Below are 14,729 nucleotides of genomic sequence, written 5' to 3'. Positions count from 1 at the left end.
CAGGAAGCCTCCTTCTATCTCTTGACCAGACAGCGACATGTCAGAAGCCCTTCTATCTCTTGACCAGACAGCGACATGCACTGGGCGAAAAGTGGCGTTTTGTATCTTACAAAACTACTCAAAATCCCAACAAAACTTCAAGTTTCAATGGGTTTATCACATTTGGTGTTCACGACAACGCCAGATTTTGATTGGATTTTGTTGAAGTTATCGCAGCGAAATTGCCTGGAATTTCAGCGCGTTTTGCGACGGTCAAAACATCATGTTAAACCATGTTACAGCATGTCTGTAACATGCAAAAATTCCAAGTTTTGATGGCATTAAAGCTTTGGTTTAACGCCAAGTAACATCATGTTATCGTAGACTTAACTTGCAAAACTGCTTGTTTTGGTGGTGTTACAGCTTGCTTGTAATGTGATTAACATCATGTTATCGTAGACTTAACTTGCAAAACTGCTTGTTTTGGTGGTGTTACAGCTTGCTTGTAATGTGATTAACATCATGTTATCGTAGACTTAACTTGCAAAACTGCTTGTTTTGGTGGTGTTACAGCTTGCTTGTAATGTGATTAACATCATGTTATTGCTGGTATAACATGCAAAACCCCATGTTATGTTGGTGTTAAAGCTTGCTCAAATGCCTATTAACTCCATGTTATGTTGGTGTTAAAGCTTGCTCAAATGCCTATTAACACCATTTTAGTTGGTGTAAGGCTTGATTATTAATGTAAAAAAACACCATGTTATGACGTTCACATAATTGTTTTCCACTGGATGGAATTTTGTGGAAAAGAAAGCATGTTGTTTGGGAATTGTGTGCGGGTTTCATGCTTGGATATTGCACTATGCTGACTTGTCACAGGTCAATTTACATTTAACAATATTAGTTTTCAAATGCATCATCCTTCACACATTATGTAAACATCTTAACATTAACACTTTGGTTGTAAAATGATTGCACTTTATTCAAACAGGAAAAAAACAAAAATGCTGATTCACAATGTACAATAGCAAAGGACTATTTTGAGTGGAGACAGTGTTCATCCACACTATAGATGCCCTGTGAAAACATTGGCCATAGATATATGTGAATTACTTCCCTTGGGTATGAACATTTATGAATGATTAAATGGGTGAAAGAAGGCCACACAAAATGAAAATCAGTAAATAACAAAATCACTTCCCTTGTGAGTAAGAACAGTCATACCATGTTCCAACTTTTTGCTAAAAATTCGCCCACAATGTGACCTTCAAAGTTAACAAGAAGAGCAAACGCTCGATCGAGTCACTTTCGCAGTTCTGAATATTATATGAGGCATCAGATGGACAGGAAGAAATTGCTATTCACAACACAATGCATACCTGAAGAATGAGATTGCATGGATCGAGCAACTGAATCAAATCCGATGAATAGTTTCAGAGATATGATATTTCAATTTTTTTTCTTCAAGACATACCTGTGACCTTGAAAAAGGTCAAAGGTCACCAAAGCAGACGTCAAAGTGTAGAGGTCACTGGGAGTCACGTTCACATAAATTTGAGCCCGGTCACTTTTATAGTTCCGAGAAAAGCCCAACGTTAAGTTGTGTGTTGCCGAACAGAAAAGGCTAGTTATCTCCCTTGTTTTTCTGATAACGTTCGTAAAAGGCTACAGATGTAAATACTTTGATGTAAGAATAATCCTACAAAGTTTCAATCACATCCGATGAACTTTGTCAAAGATATAAAATGTCTAATTTTTCCTTTGACGCTGACCTGTGACCTTGAAAAAGGTCAAAGGTCAACGAAACCATCGTTAAAGTGTAGAGGTCATTGGAGGTCACGACTAAACAAAATATGAGCCCGATCGCTTTGATAGTTTCCGAGAAAAGTCCAACGTTAAGGTGGTGTCTACGGACGGCCGGACGGCCGGCGGCCGGACAGACTAACACTGACCGATTACATAGAGTCACTTTTTCTCAAGTGACTCAAAAAGGGGTAACTGAACTTCATGTTTGGATGTCATGGAGTCATGGAGTCCAACATGAAGAAATGTATAAGAACACAAGAATGTATGAATGACAAAGAACAAATGTTTATTTTTGAATGTTTTATGTATGTTATTATTACGGACACAAAAGCTCAGCAATGCAATTTCTCTTTTAGAGATTAATGAAGTTATTGTATTGTATGTCAGTAAATTTTGAAAGCCCTAGATTCATAAACATCTGAAAACTGCTCAACGTCTTTGCATCACGGCACATTAATAAAAGTAAGAGTTAGTAAGACTGGCCTAACTGCTATGGTGAGGCAGTAATAACTCGTTGATGAAGAATTATTTGAATTCTGAATTTCGAACAAACAAATACAGTGTCCTTCCAAACCCCCTTTTCAGGCCTCCAAGAATAAAAAAATAAGCTGGTCTTAAAAAGGAGGAAATCTGCTTAATATGTAGGTAAATGTACAACAGGTTGTGAACAGAAAATCCAAAAATGTAAGGTCTGAAAAGCGGGGAAGTTTGAAAAGGGGGGAAGGGGGGGACCTAAAATGTGACGATCATAACAACCATAATTTATCTAACAAAGTTCATTCTGAAATCTTCTTCAGCGTTTGATTATGGAGAGACTAAATCCTCAGTTCAGATGTGGTCTTAACTCCTTGTCTCCCAGGTACACACAGTCACTATGTACATTGCATCTGTTATCATTCGGCACATATCCGCATCCTGCTTAGACTGTTAGCTTCAGTCGCTTCCTGTAACGTTGATCTAACGCCAGGATTCTAGCCTGTTGATACAGTTTCTACAATTCTGAGTGACCTGCTGCAGCACAGCTGGTCTCGGCTTAAAAAAATCTTGGTCAACAAAGATGGGGTACAAAGTGTTAAAATAAAGCGTCCTTCCAAAGTTGATGACAGGTCCCCAGAGTATTCACAAAATTATATGGTACTGGAACTGGAAGCCTTGCACGGCGACGAAAAAGATGTCCACACGCCTACATGAAGAAGCATCCTTCACGGCTTCAGCGGAAACAGTCGGCTGGGGATGAGGACAGCACCTATGTAAAAAATATAGACAAGAACAAAAATATATGTCAATGGGAAAACAAAGAAACAAGTAGAGAAGGACCTCCCCACCTTTACACAGTGAAAATGAAAAACACATGTGAATGTACTTATGTTTTAAATCTCCCCCCCCCCCCCCCCCCAATTAAGACCAATTATCCAAGATATTTTTCAGTCCTCAAAGGAGAATTTCACTGTTCTCACGGAACCCTGTAGAAAACTGAGCTGTGCTAATATATTATATAACTGCAAACATCCCTCAAATTCAATATTGCAAGCCACTATACATTCCTCATAAAGGCACTTCATGCTCACGTGTGAAAACTAACATAAGTTTACAAGTGTGTATCTACTTATAATAATAATAATAATAACGGGCATTTATAAAGCGCCTTATCAGAAGTTCAAAGCGCGTGACAACAATACGTGTATAAAAAAATTCATACAATCACTGTCAGATTCAAACAACACATCATGCACATCTCACATCCCCAGACTCTATGCCAAGGCCCAAAAAAAAAGAAGTCTGTTTACGGTATCCCGACCGACCCTATTTTTTTGCGCGACCCTAGACTTTTTTTGGCATTTGGGAAAAAAAGAAAAAAAATCAAAATTTTAAAACAAAGTTTGTTTTTTGGCAAAATAATTTGATGTTTTTTGGAGAAAAAAAAAATCCCGACCTACCGACCCTATTTTTTGGGCCGATGTTACCGTAAACAGACTATTTTTTTGTTTGGCCTAAGGAACTATCCGTAATGTTGTTGGAACAAGTGAGTTTTCAAATTGGACTTAAAGATGAAATCATGTATGGAGAGTGACGTAATAGAAAGGGGAGTGAATTCCATAACTGAGGGCCATGATATGAAAACGTGCGGAAGCCATGAGCCTTGCGTTTAAAGCAACCTTGACGGAGAAGTCGAGCATCAGCAGAAGAATGAAGGGTGCGAGAGGGAGTGTAGAGGGAGACCAGTTACGAAAGATAGGCAGGTGCCGATTCAGAGAATGAGAGATGATCTTGTAGCAGAAGCAGGCAGCTTTATACCTAATACGTTGAGACACAGGAAGCCAGTGAAGTTCTTTCATGAGAGGAGTGCTGCAGAGTGTTGTACTTTTTGCAAGGGTTGGAGAGTGGAGTCAGGGCAGCCTAGGAGAAGGGATTTGCTGTAATCTAATCTACACAGAATGCAGGATGTAACGAGAGTTTTAGTGGCATCAACAGTCAGAAATGTTCTTGTGGAACCTATTCTTCTAGTTCTAATGTAGTACCTGTTTGTAGTGAACTCACCAGCAGGAGTATTGCATACATAATTACGCATTACTGAATTAAAGTAACTATTTTCAAAGCTTCTCGCTTACCTTGGAATAGTGTCAAGCAGCTTATGTTGTGTCTAGATCAGCAATCAGATCTTCACACTCAGCCTGCACTTGCTGAAAACTGGACATGCCTGTATCTCAATCAAGCTGTTGTTGCGGAGACAACGGAACCATGCTCAAGTCAGGTCCAACTGAAATAAAAGCATATTGTTAGCTGATAAATGATTTGATCAAGCAAAACCATGCGGTATTTTTTTAATAAAATATTTTGTATACCCCGCTAATGCAAAAATAATGTACTTATTTACTATTAGCATTAATTTTAGCTGGTCATTCAAACCAGAGCTTGTTCTAGAACTCCACAAGAACAACCATGGCAGTTGGCAATGGCACTGGCAGAATACAGATCAAAACAATATTAGTATTAGCCTCACCAAGGGTTGACTTCCCATCAAAATGAATGACGGACTGAATCAAACTTCAGAGACATTACAATTTTTCACAACGATTTTTTCAGCAAACAGCCATGTTTACCTGTACAAATGTATCAGTGATATCACTATGAGTATGACAGTATGACAGTGTGGTAAGCTTACCGACGATTCGTTCAGTATAGTCTTTCTATGTAAGTAGTGGTCCAGTGAACGATACCTTCCGCCTGTGGTTCGAGACAGAGATTAAGTTGAAACTTAATTCGAGAAGCCAAACACTGACGAATACTTACGTATTTTGAGCAAAACCCACGCACGTCGACCACAAGTTGATGTCTGCTGGAGTACGTAATCATAACGTAGAGGACAACAGTTTCACTTGGCTGGCTTCGGTTATTCCCTGTATCTGTTCCTTGCTGTTCTCCAAGAGACACCATGGTGCAGCAAGCTGAAGGGTGTCCTGTCGTATTTCCTCGAAGTTGTAGTAGGCAACCAGGAGGTGGGGGGCGACTGACCTGCAGCAGAATTCAAATCAATTAGTCAAGTCACTATGACATATCTTTATTGTTATAGTCACACGACGGGCGCTGTGGCGGGGTGGTAAGACGTCGGCCTCGTAATCGGAAGGTCGAGGGTTCGAATCCCGGCCGCGGCCGCCTGGTGGGTTAAGAGTGGAGATTTTTCCGATCTCCCAGGTCAACTTGTGTGCAGACCTGCTAGTGACTTATCCCCCTTCGTGTGTACAGTAGTCCCTTCCATTTCCGGCCCTTTCGTGGGCGTGAACCTACCCGGAGCGGCCAGCTTTCCCATGACTAATGAGTTTTCCTTCTATAATTGACTCTTAATGGCCGTTAACCTGTCTGACGCGGTCAACGGTCACTGATTTTTGCCCTAAGGTGCCCCTCTTACTCGACAGGAGCGGCCACTTAACGGCCACTTGTCACTTTCGCGGGTGAGCGCCTGTGGTGTGTGTGTGTGTGTGTGTGTGTGTGTTGTGTGCACAGACGGCACAGCACGAGCAGACGACGTGAATACTTACGCATGCGCAAACTGTAAATACAGACATGCGCATACATGTACATTTACGGCAGTCACTTCCGGATCGATCACAGCTGATGTGAGTTTGAAACACTTGTTTATCTGACACTCAAATACATATATAATAATCCAAACAACACACATAGAAACATACGAAACAATAGCTTAGCCAGGACGATCGAGTTAAACACGCAAATAATTAAGATGTATAAACGAAAGCAAAACTAACAGAGACAATGAATCGGCGGCTCGTGGATGATCGCTTTCTTTTCTTCATGAAAACTTGATCGTGTTTTGGGGGGTTTTTTTTAGGAGGAGGAGGGGGCCTGTAATAAACGGCCACCTGATATTTGCGGTCACCTTTGCAATGACTAATGGGTGACCGGATATGGCAGGTACTACTGTACACGCAACCACAAGACCAAGTGCGCACGGAAAAGATCCTGTAATCCATGTCAGAGTTCGGTGGGTTATGGAAACACGAAAATACCCACCATGCTTCCTCCGAAAGCGGCGTGTGGCTGCCTAAATGGCGGGGTAAAAACGGTCATACACGTAAAAACACGAGTGTACATGGGAGTTTCAGCCCACGAACGCAGAAGAAGAAGTTATCGCCACACCAACCCTAAATTTTTCCTACCATACTGTACTATTTGTTATCCGAGAGAGAAAAAATCCATGTTGCAGACTCAACTGGAAAAATTCCCTTCTCCATCATCTAGTGGACAGAGCTCACATGATTTCAAACAAATCTTTTTTTAAAAGTCACATACTTTGTGCGACAGTGTTAGTTTACTGTAACTGTAATTTATAAATAGCAAATTAAAAAATATCACTTATCAGATAATCAGCTAAATGCCTGGCAGATGACCCTCATTCAAAGTGAGTCGTGGCTAAACCATGAAACTAGAAAAACAGGTTATAATATATAACTATAAATCTCACACTGACAGCGGACAGAAACTGAGAAAACACCCAGTATACATGTACCGGTACTCACAAAAGAGTTACAAGTAGCATATTATCACTATCAGTATCACTAATAGCATACTATACTGGGCAAATAACAGCAATTTTTACTCACTGGGGGTTTCCTGGCTGGAGTCTTTGGTGTTTCTGTTAGGCGCGTTTGATCGATCTGCGCGATCGCGCTGCGCGTTTGGTGGATCGATCAAACGCGCACACATCGATCGATGTGTGCGCGTTTGATCGATGCAAAGAATACAATACAAGAATCGTTAAAACGCGCAGCTCTTATACTTGCGCATTTGGACGATCTGTCACAAAATAAGTCCCTACCACACACAAACGTCGCACGCCGGAAGTGAAAAGTTTCAAATACAGGAATGTCCGAAATATACCCCGACAACGTTTTTGATTACAATTCAGCTATTTTTTCTTTTTTTTTTGATTACTGCTGAGCTCTATTCACATAGGCTCAAGTTAGTTTTATTGCTTCAGTCTCTCTTCATTCGTTTAACTCATACATGATGGAGAGGTTTAGGCACACACTGCGGCAAGTGGAGGCAGATACATGCATCAGCCATGTGTCCCAAATCAATCTTAATGTCAAGCGAAAAGTTCAATACGATTGTGAACCACCTAAGAGACAAACACACACACACACACACACACACACACACACACACACACACTGCACACATGCACTTACATACACCCAGACACATACACATACACACCCGCGCACATACACACACATGCACAACCTTACACACACAAACACACACACACGGGCGGGGATGTAGCTCAGTCAGTCGGTAGCGCGCTGGATTTGTATCCAGTTGGTCGCTGTCAGCGTGAGTTCGTCCCCACGTTCGGCGAGAGATTTATTTCTCTGAGTCAACTTTGTGTGCAGACTCGCGCCTCGGTGTCCGAACACCCCCGTGTGTACACGGCAAGCACAAGACCAAGTGCGCACGATGACTGCCTAAATGAGAGAGAGAGAGACAGAAAGAGAGAGAGAGAGAGAGAGAGAGAGAGAGAGAGACGCACGCGGGCCAAGGAAGAGAGAGAAAGAGATACAGGGACAGGGACAAACATACTGACAGTAGCTGAAGTATATGGGTTCATCGACAGAGAGAGAGAGAGAAAGAGAAAGACCTACTTCCGGTCATAACTTCCGGTCATTGCCAGCAGACGTGTGTGTGCGTAGTACGATGGTGATTTGTGAGACGGATCGTCCAAATGCGCAAGTATATAAGAGCTGCGCGTTTTAACGATTCTTGTATTCTTTGTATCGATCAAACGCGCACACATCGATCGATGTGTGCGCGTTTGATCGATCCACCAAACGCGCAGCGCGATCGCGCAGATCGATCAAACGCGCCTAACATTTCTACTGACTTCTGTAGCACATGGTTGGTTGGCAGACTTCCTGGAATGAGTGCTCGCTTGCCTGTAGGCCCAGCAAAAAAACATGCAAAGAAAATGTTCAAAATGCTGAGTCGAAATTATAAGTTAAATTACCTAAACAGACCTATACATTTAGATCTATTGAAATAGAAACAAGAATTAGTAAAACACACTACTGCAAATCTGTCAAGAATGAACAAGACTGACTCAGTGACCGAGTAAAACAACAAAAGAAATCTAAGTTCTAACCCAGAAGTTTACTAGAATATATTCAAAAACACATTATCTCAAGAACAAAGAGTGGTTTTTCCCCATTACCTAATAATTATAGCTCAGAATTACGCCTTTGTCAATGTATGATTCAGAATACGATTGTGTTATTTTTTGTCTGCGAGCTGTAAAAGTACTAGTTACTACAAGTACTAAGCTTCATCTGGGTCTGGATCTGGATGTAGTACATTGCAGTAGCCAATAATGGCTGTCGTCGCAATGGGCGAGAGAGCGCAGCGTGACGGAGTTTAAAAACTTTCTATACATGCATGCCCTTCCAGGTTGGTGGTGTCAACTGCTGGAATTTGGGCAGTGTTTAAAAGCAGGATAAAAACACCTGGCGGTGCGCCTATGGTGGTGGGGCCCTGCCAACACCTGATGTAAATGTGTTGGCAGTTGCTGAATGTACCACGGAGTCTTGTAGGCGGTTCCATTCAGCCGGCGTCCTGACAAAAAAAGAGTTTCTATACGGTTCAGATCGGCTATCCGGAATTTTGAAGGGTCTCGAGTTGTTGTAGACTCGCTTCTCAACGGGGTTTTCTGATGTGCACCCGTGAAACTTTGTTGATGTAATTTTCCGCTTGGTCTTATCTGCGGGGGTGAGGAAACTTTCTGGGGGTATGGCTGGTACTTGTCCTCCCGTTATTTTATATAGCATTGTCAGGCGGAGTTGTTTGCGCCGATCTGCAAGTGTGGGTAGGTTTAGTCGCTGTAGCATTGCTGTGATGCAGCCAGGTTCTCTGGATCTGTAGTCTTTGCAGATGAATCTGGCTGCCTTGTGCTGTACCTTCTCGATTTTGTCGATGTCCTGTTTTAGATAAGGGTCCCACACAACTGCCCCATACTCAAGGGTCGATCGGACAAGAGTGACGTACGCCATGCGTCTGCACTCTTGCGGGCAGTTGTGCAGGTTTCTTCGTAGGAATCCGAGGACGGACCCTGCCTTGTTGCAGATGTTGCAGATGTGGGGTGACCATTTCAGGTCGGAGGATATTTGGATGCCGAGATAGGTACTCTGGCTGACGTGTTTAAGGATGGTATTGTCCAGTGTGTAGAAGTACTGGGATTTTGGTTTGGTGGATAAGATGTAGCATTTCTGCGCGTTGAATCTCATGCCCCATTGTTCTGCCCAGCACTCTAGGTTCTTAAGGTCTTTTTGAAGTTCGATGTGGTCCTGGAATGAGCGTATGTCACGGTAGAGTAGGCAGTCGTCTGCGAAGAGTCGTACGTTTGCCTTCACTTGATCGGGGAGGTCGTTTATGTGCACAAGGAAGAGAAGAGGTCCAAGGACCGTTCCCTGTGGGACTCCCGAAATGACTGGGACTTCGTCGCTTGCTTCTCCTTCCAGCACCACCTTCATCTTCCGCTTTGTCAGGAAATTGGAGAGCCAGGTGTGGATGGGTCCACGGACACCGTAGTGGTCCAGCTTGCCGAGCAGCTTGTGGTGGGGGACTGTGTCGAAGGCCTTACTGAAGTCCAAAATGGCAATGTCTGATTGATTGATACTACTAGAGCTTCGTCACTTGAAGCATTACAAGCAAAACAACACAGCACAGACAATCAGATGAAAGCTTATTTTCGCTATATTACTAGTTTTTTTACGTACCGTATTTGAAGCATGTTTCTTTGAAATGTCGGGAACATATCCTCGCATTCTTCGGGTTGAAAAGCTTGTCAGCACGGTTGATTTTGTGGAAGAGCAGCTCTCCATTCGGCATCCGCTTTTCCGTTTGGTATACCATGGAAAGTTATAAGCGTTGAAGATCTTAGTGAGCTCACGCTGCATCCAGGCATACAACAATTTGCACCGGGCATCTTGAAATCATGGTTCACTTCTCTGGCATCATCGAAAAATGGCGAAACGGAAGTGACTTTTTCCGGAATGCAGCTTTCTTCCGGTTGTCAGCACTTACCGCGAGCGCAGCGAGTTGGCGATTGATCCAGTCAATACACAACTATGCGCCGGCATAGACCACTGCACTGATCTAACAAGAAAAATGTTCATTCAAAATGAACAGCGTCGATGCAATGTCCACCAAAGATTTATTTTGGGAAGTGTTAAAGGTTAGGGTCAAAAGTTAATGAATTGCATGTTGTGCTGGATATAGGCCTATATAAATTGTTTATTTCAGTCAATGCTTGCCACAATTGATCAAACAGCCACAAGAAAAAAAAACTTTTTAATTAAAAAATAGAGCTTGTTTGAAACAGGTAGAAAGGAAGAGTTGATATTGCAATATCTGTACGTGGGAATGTGGTGAAAAAGAGTGCTAAAAGTAGTAAGTCAGTCTCAGATCCATTTCAAATATTTATTGCAGAAAAACAAAATACAAATTACAAAAAAACACAGAACCATTACCAGGTGTCCTAGGAATGTTTGAAAACAATAGTTTTAATTTTACACTGTAAATACAGGAATCAGAATTAAACACCTCAAACTGATTGGCACATGCATAATGAATCACCTGGAATTGCAACAGGGAGATACTGAAGTAATTGGAAACAAACATCTGAAATTGACAGAGAAACAATTGAAAATATAGTACCAGTTGACATGAGCGTACAATATTTTAATGGAAGTGCAATTTTAGCACGAAGCATCCGCACGAGGATGCACTAACAATTACATAGTGCCACAAAATGTGTACGGACATTTCACAACCGTGCATTATTAGCACAGAACACATACATGGGGGCGCACAAAACATTATTGTGACAATAATTTACACGAAACATTTCACATAAGTACATTTTTATGCATGGTGCATCTACTACAGGAGGGTGCTCCAACAATGATGCATAGTGCCAACATTTAGCGCAAACTTTTCACAAAAGTGCATTATTACCACAAAGCGCATACAGCGATTATATAGTAGCAAGTTGCACTAAACATTTGAACAAAATGCATTTTGTTCAAATGTTAACAGCACAGCACCAAGTTTTGCATAAGTGCACAACAGCACTGACCATTTCACAAAAGTGCATAACAGATGTGACAATTTTACAAAAGTGCATTGACCATTTCAGGCAGATGGCTAACATGCAGATTTCGCTTTTGTCTGTCTTTCTTTGAAAAGTAGGCATGTTCAAGATCGATGAAGTCATGAGCAATTGGGTTAGATGACAGAAAAGATTCAAAAACGTCAGATTCAGTTAGATGACAGAAAAGATTCAAAAACGTCAGATTCAGTGTTTTGGGCACTGTTGAACAGGAACATTCTCTCCTGTTCAACAAATGTGGGTTCAATTCAAAAGCAACATTGTCACAGATAGGCTAGTGTTACATTTCTGTAAAGTTTCAAAAACATCTTCCATGTGTTGGTTACTGTTGAACAGAGGCATATTTTCCTGTTCAAAAAAGTCTGACACAAATTTTCGTAGTTGTGTGTTAAGGTTCGATCTATACCGTCATTCAAACGAGTCGTAGAACCGTCATTGTCACAGATAGTGTTACATTTCTGTTTTACATTCAAACGAGTCGTTGAAGTAGTAGTACATTTGCGTTTGGTTGTTTTTTCTTTTAGATTCCTGTCACTCATACTAGCAGTATTGATTGAGGTACATACATCTGTTGATGTACAGGGATGACTTGTTTGTAATGAATCCTTGTTTCCTCCACATTGAGTTTGCATTGCAGTTGGACAGAAATGAACAGGTGTTAATTGATAAACACATTGATAATGGCTTTTGAGAAAATCAATCAATTCTGCAAAGGAATTAACTTGATGACATCAAAACTGCAGCGCCATTTGAAGAATGGTTACCATTTCTGTTTCTTTGATGGGAACTGATGATCAAACAAATAAAAACTTTGACTATCCAAGTTACCATGAATGGCAATAGTTGACTCCTGAAAAGTAGCAAGGATATAATTTGAGACGATAAACGCCTGATGCAATACCTCCTCAAGGTCAGTCAACTCAAAACCTTCATCATTCGCAACATCAGTAGGCAACACAGCGGGATTCGTATGTCCAGAAATCATGTCGAAAAAATATTCCATTTCAAAAGCATGTCCAACCACAGTTGTTGGCAAGTGTTCGTGTCCGAGGTAGCCTTCAGTGTGTGTATATGTATTCATGTGACAGAGAGCGTGACCTCATTCTTCAATCCTCTCTCTCTCTTCTTTCTCATTCGAACGCACACACGCAAGAACGTAGCCGCTACGCACGCATGCACGCGCACACACACACACACACACACATCCCGCTGACGCACAAACCACGCACTCACACACTGACTGTCGGCAAGCATCTCTTTTTATATTTAGTCAAGTTTTGACTAAATATTTTAACATCGAGGGGGAATCGAAACGAGGGTCGTGGTGTATGTGCGTGCGTGTGTGTGTGTGTGTGTGTGTGTGTGTGTGTGTAGAGCGATTCAGACTAAACTACTGGACCGATCTTTATGAAATTTGACATGAGAGTTCCTGGGTATGAAATCCCCGAATGTTTTTTTCATTTTTTTGATAAATGTCTTTGATGACGTCATATCCGGCTTTTCGTGAAAGTTGAGGCGGCACTGTCACGCCCTCATTTTTCAACCAAATTGGTTGAAATTTTGGTCAAGTAGTCTTCGACGAAGCCCGGACTTCGGTATTGCATTTCAGCTTGGTGGCTTAAAAATTAATTAATGACTTTGGTCATTAAAAATCGGAAAATTGTAAAAAAAACAAAACAATTTATAAAACGATCCAAATTTACGTTTATCTTATTTTCCATCATTTGCTGATTCCAAAAACATATAAATATGTTATATACGGATTAAAAACAAGCTCTGAAAATTAAATATATAAAAATTATTATCAAAATTAAATTGTCCAAATCAATTTAAAAACACTTTCATCTTATTCCTTGTCGGTTCCTGATTCCAAAAACATATAGATATGATATGTTTGGATTAAAAACACGCTCAGAAAGTTAAAACAAAGAGAGGTACAGAAACGCGTGCTATCCTTCTTAGCCCAACTACTACCCCGCTCTTCTCGTCAATTTCACTGCCTTTGCCATGAGCGGTGGACTGACGATGCTACGAGTATACGGTCTTGCTGAAAAATGGCATTGCGTTCAGTTTCATTCTGTGAGTTCGACAGCTACTTGACTAAATATTGTATTTTCGCCTTACGCGACTTGTTGTTTTCTTTACCTTTGTTTATTGTGTTTTCGATATTTGTGTTTATTTTTTGCTTGACTTATCTGTTTTATTTTAATGTTTGCTATCCACATCGTGTGATAAATGTTTCTTCTCAGTCTCCGAGTCAGTTTAGTTTCTGCACGCCGCTTTGGTACTCCTTGTTTTTCTAACTGGTGTATTGTGCGCGATTTGCGGATTTATTTTTATTCCTTTCATATGCTGTTGAAGTGTTGTGGGTGTTATTGTCTGTATATGTTGCGTCTGTGTATGCCTACAAGAATTTGCATTCGCTCTCTGCCAGTACAAGTCCAAACTTTATTGGGTGTAATGTGCCTGTGGTCTGCTGGCAGTCGAGCACAGATAGTTTTCAAACATTCCTCCAGTGAGCCGCCTCGCGCTGCGACCTGAGTAAAGCGCTTCTTTGGTCTCTGGCAACGTTGAACTGCGCTGATATGCCCAGCGACGTGCGGACAAAGTGATCGCTGTATTCACCCTCTCTGGATAACTTGCACATGTCAAAACAGTTGCAGAAACACAAATCTCAAAACTGTTAGGCTTTTTCTCTTTTTATATTTAGTCAAGTTTTGACTAAATATTTTAACGTAGAGGGGGGAATCGAGACGAGGGTCGTGGTGTATGTGTGTGTGTGTGTGTGTGTGTGTGTGTCTGTCTGTCTGTCTCTGTGTGTGTGTAGAGCGATTCAGACCAAACTACTGGACCGATCTTTATGAAATTTGACATGAGAGTTCCTGGGATTGATATCCCCGAACGTTTTTTTCATTTTTTTGATAAATGTCTTTGATGACGTCATATCCGGCTTTTCGTGAAAGTTGAGGCGGCACTGTCACGCCCTCATTTTTCAACCAAATTGGTTCAAATTTTGGTCACGTAATCTTCGACGAAGCCCGGACTTCGGTATTGCATTTCAGCGTGGTGGCTTAAAAATTAATTAATGACTTTGGTCATTAAAAATCGGAAAATTGTAAAAAAAAAATAATAATTTATAAAACGATCCAAATTTACGTTTATCTTATTCTCCATCATTTGCTGATTCCAAAAACATATAAATATGTTATATTCGGATTAAAAACAAGCTCTGAAAATTAAATATATAAAAATTATTATCAAA

The 14,729-nt window shown here is 41.1% G+C and overlaps 1 long non-coding RNA gene across 2 annotated transcripts; it reads right to left on the bottom strand.

Annotated features, from left to right (window-relative positions):
• Positions 1 to 938: 938 nt before the first annotated feature.
• LOC138968414 (uncharacterized) lies at positions 939 to 8,238 on the bottom strand. 2 transcript variants are annotated; one of them, XR_011456177.1, is made up of 5 exons: positions 6,909 to 8,238; positions 5,080 to 5,301; positions 4,398 to 4,546; positions 4,084 to 4,214; positions 939 to 3,034 (listed from the first exon to the last, which is right to left on the bottom strand). It is a non-coding gene; the product is annotated as an uncharacterized lncRNA (long non-coding RNA). The 2 variants fall into 2 exon arrangements; XR_011456176.1 differs by lacking the exon at positions 4,084 to 4,214.
• Between the last annotated feature and the right edge of the window lie 6,491 nt (positions 8,239 to 14,729).

Source organism: Littorina saxatilis, linkage group LG6, assembly GCF_037325665.1.
Source record: "Littorina saxatilis isolate snail1 linkage group LG6, US_GU_Lsax_2.0, whole genome shotgun sequence".
Lineage (NCBI taxonomy): Eukaryota > Metazoa > Mollusca > Gastropoda > Littorinimorpha > Littorinidae > Littorina > Littorina saxatilis.
The sequence above is the reverse complement of the archived record's forward strand: the minus strand, read 5'-3'. Positions and strand labels throughout refer to the sequence as shown.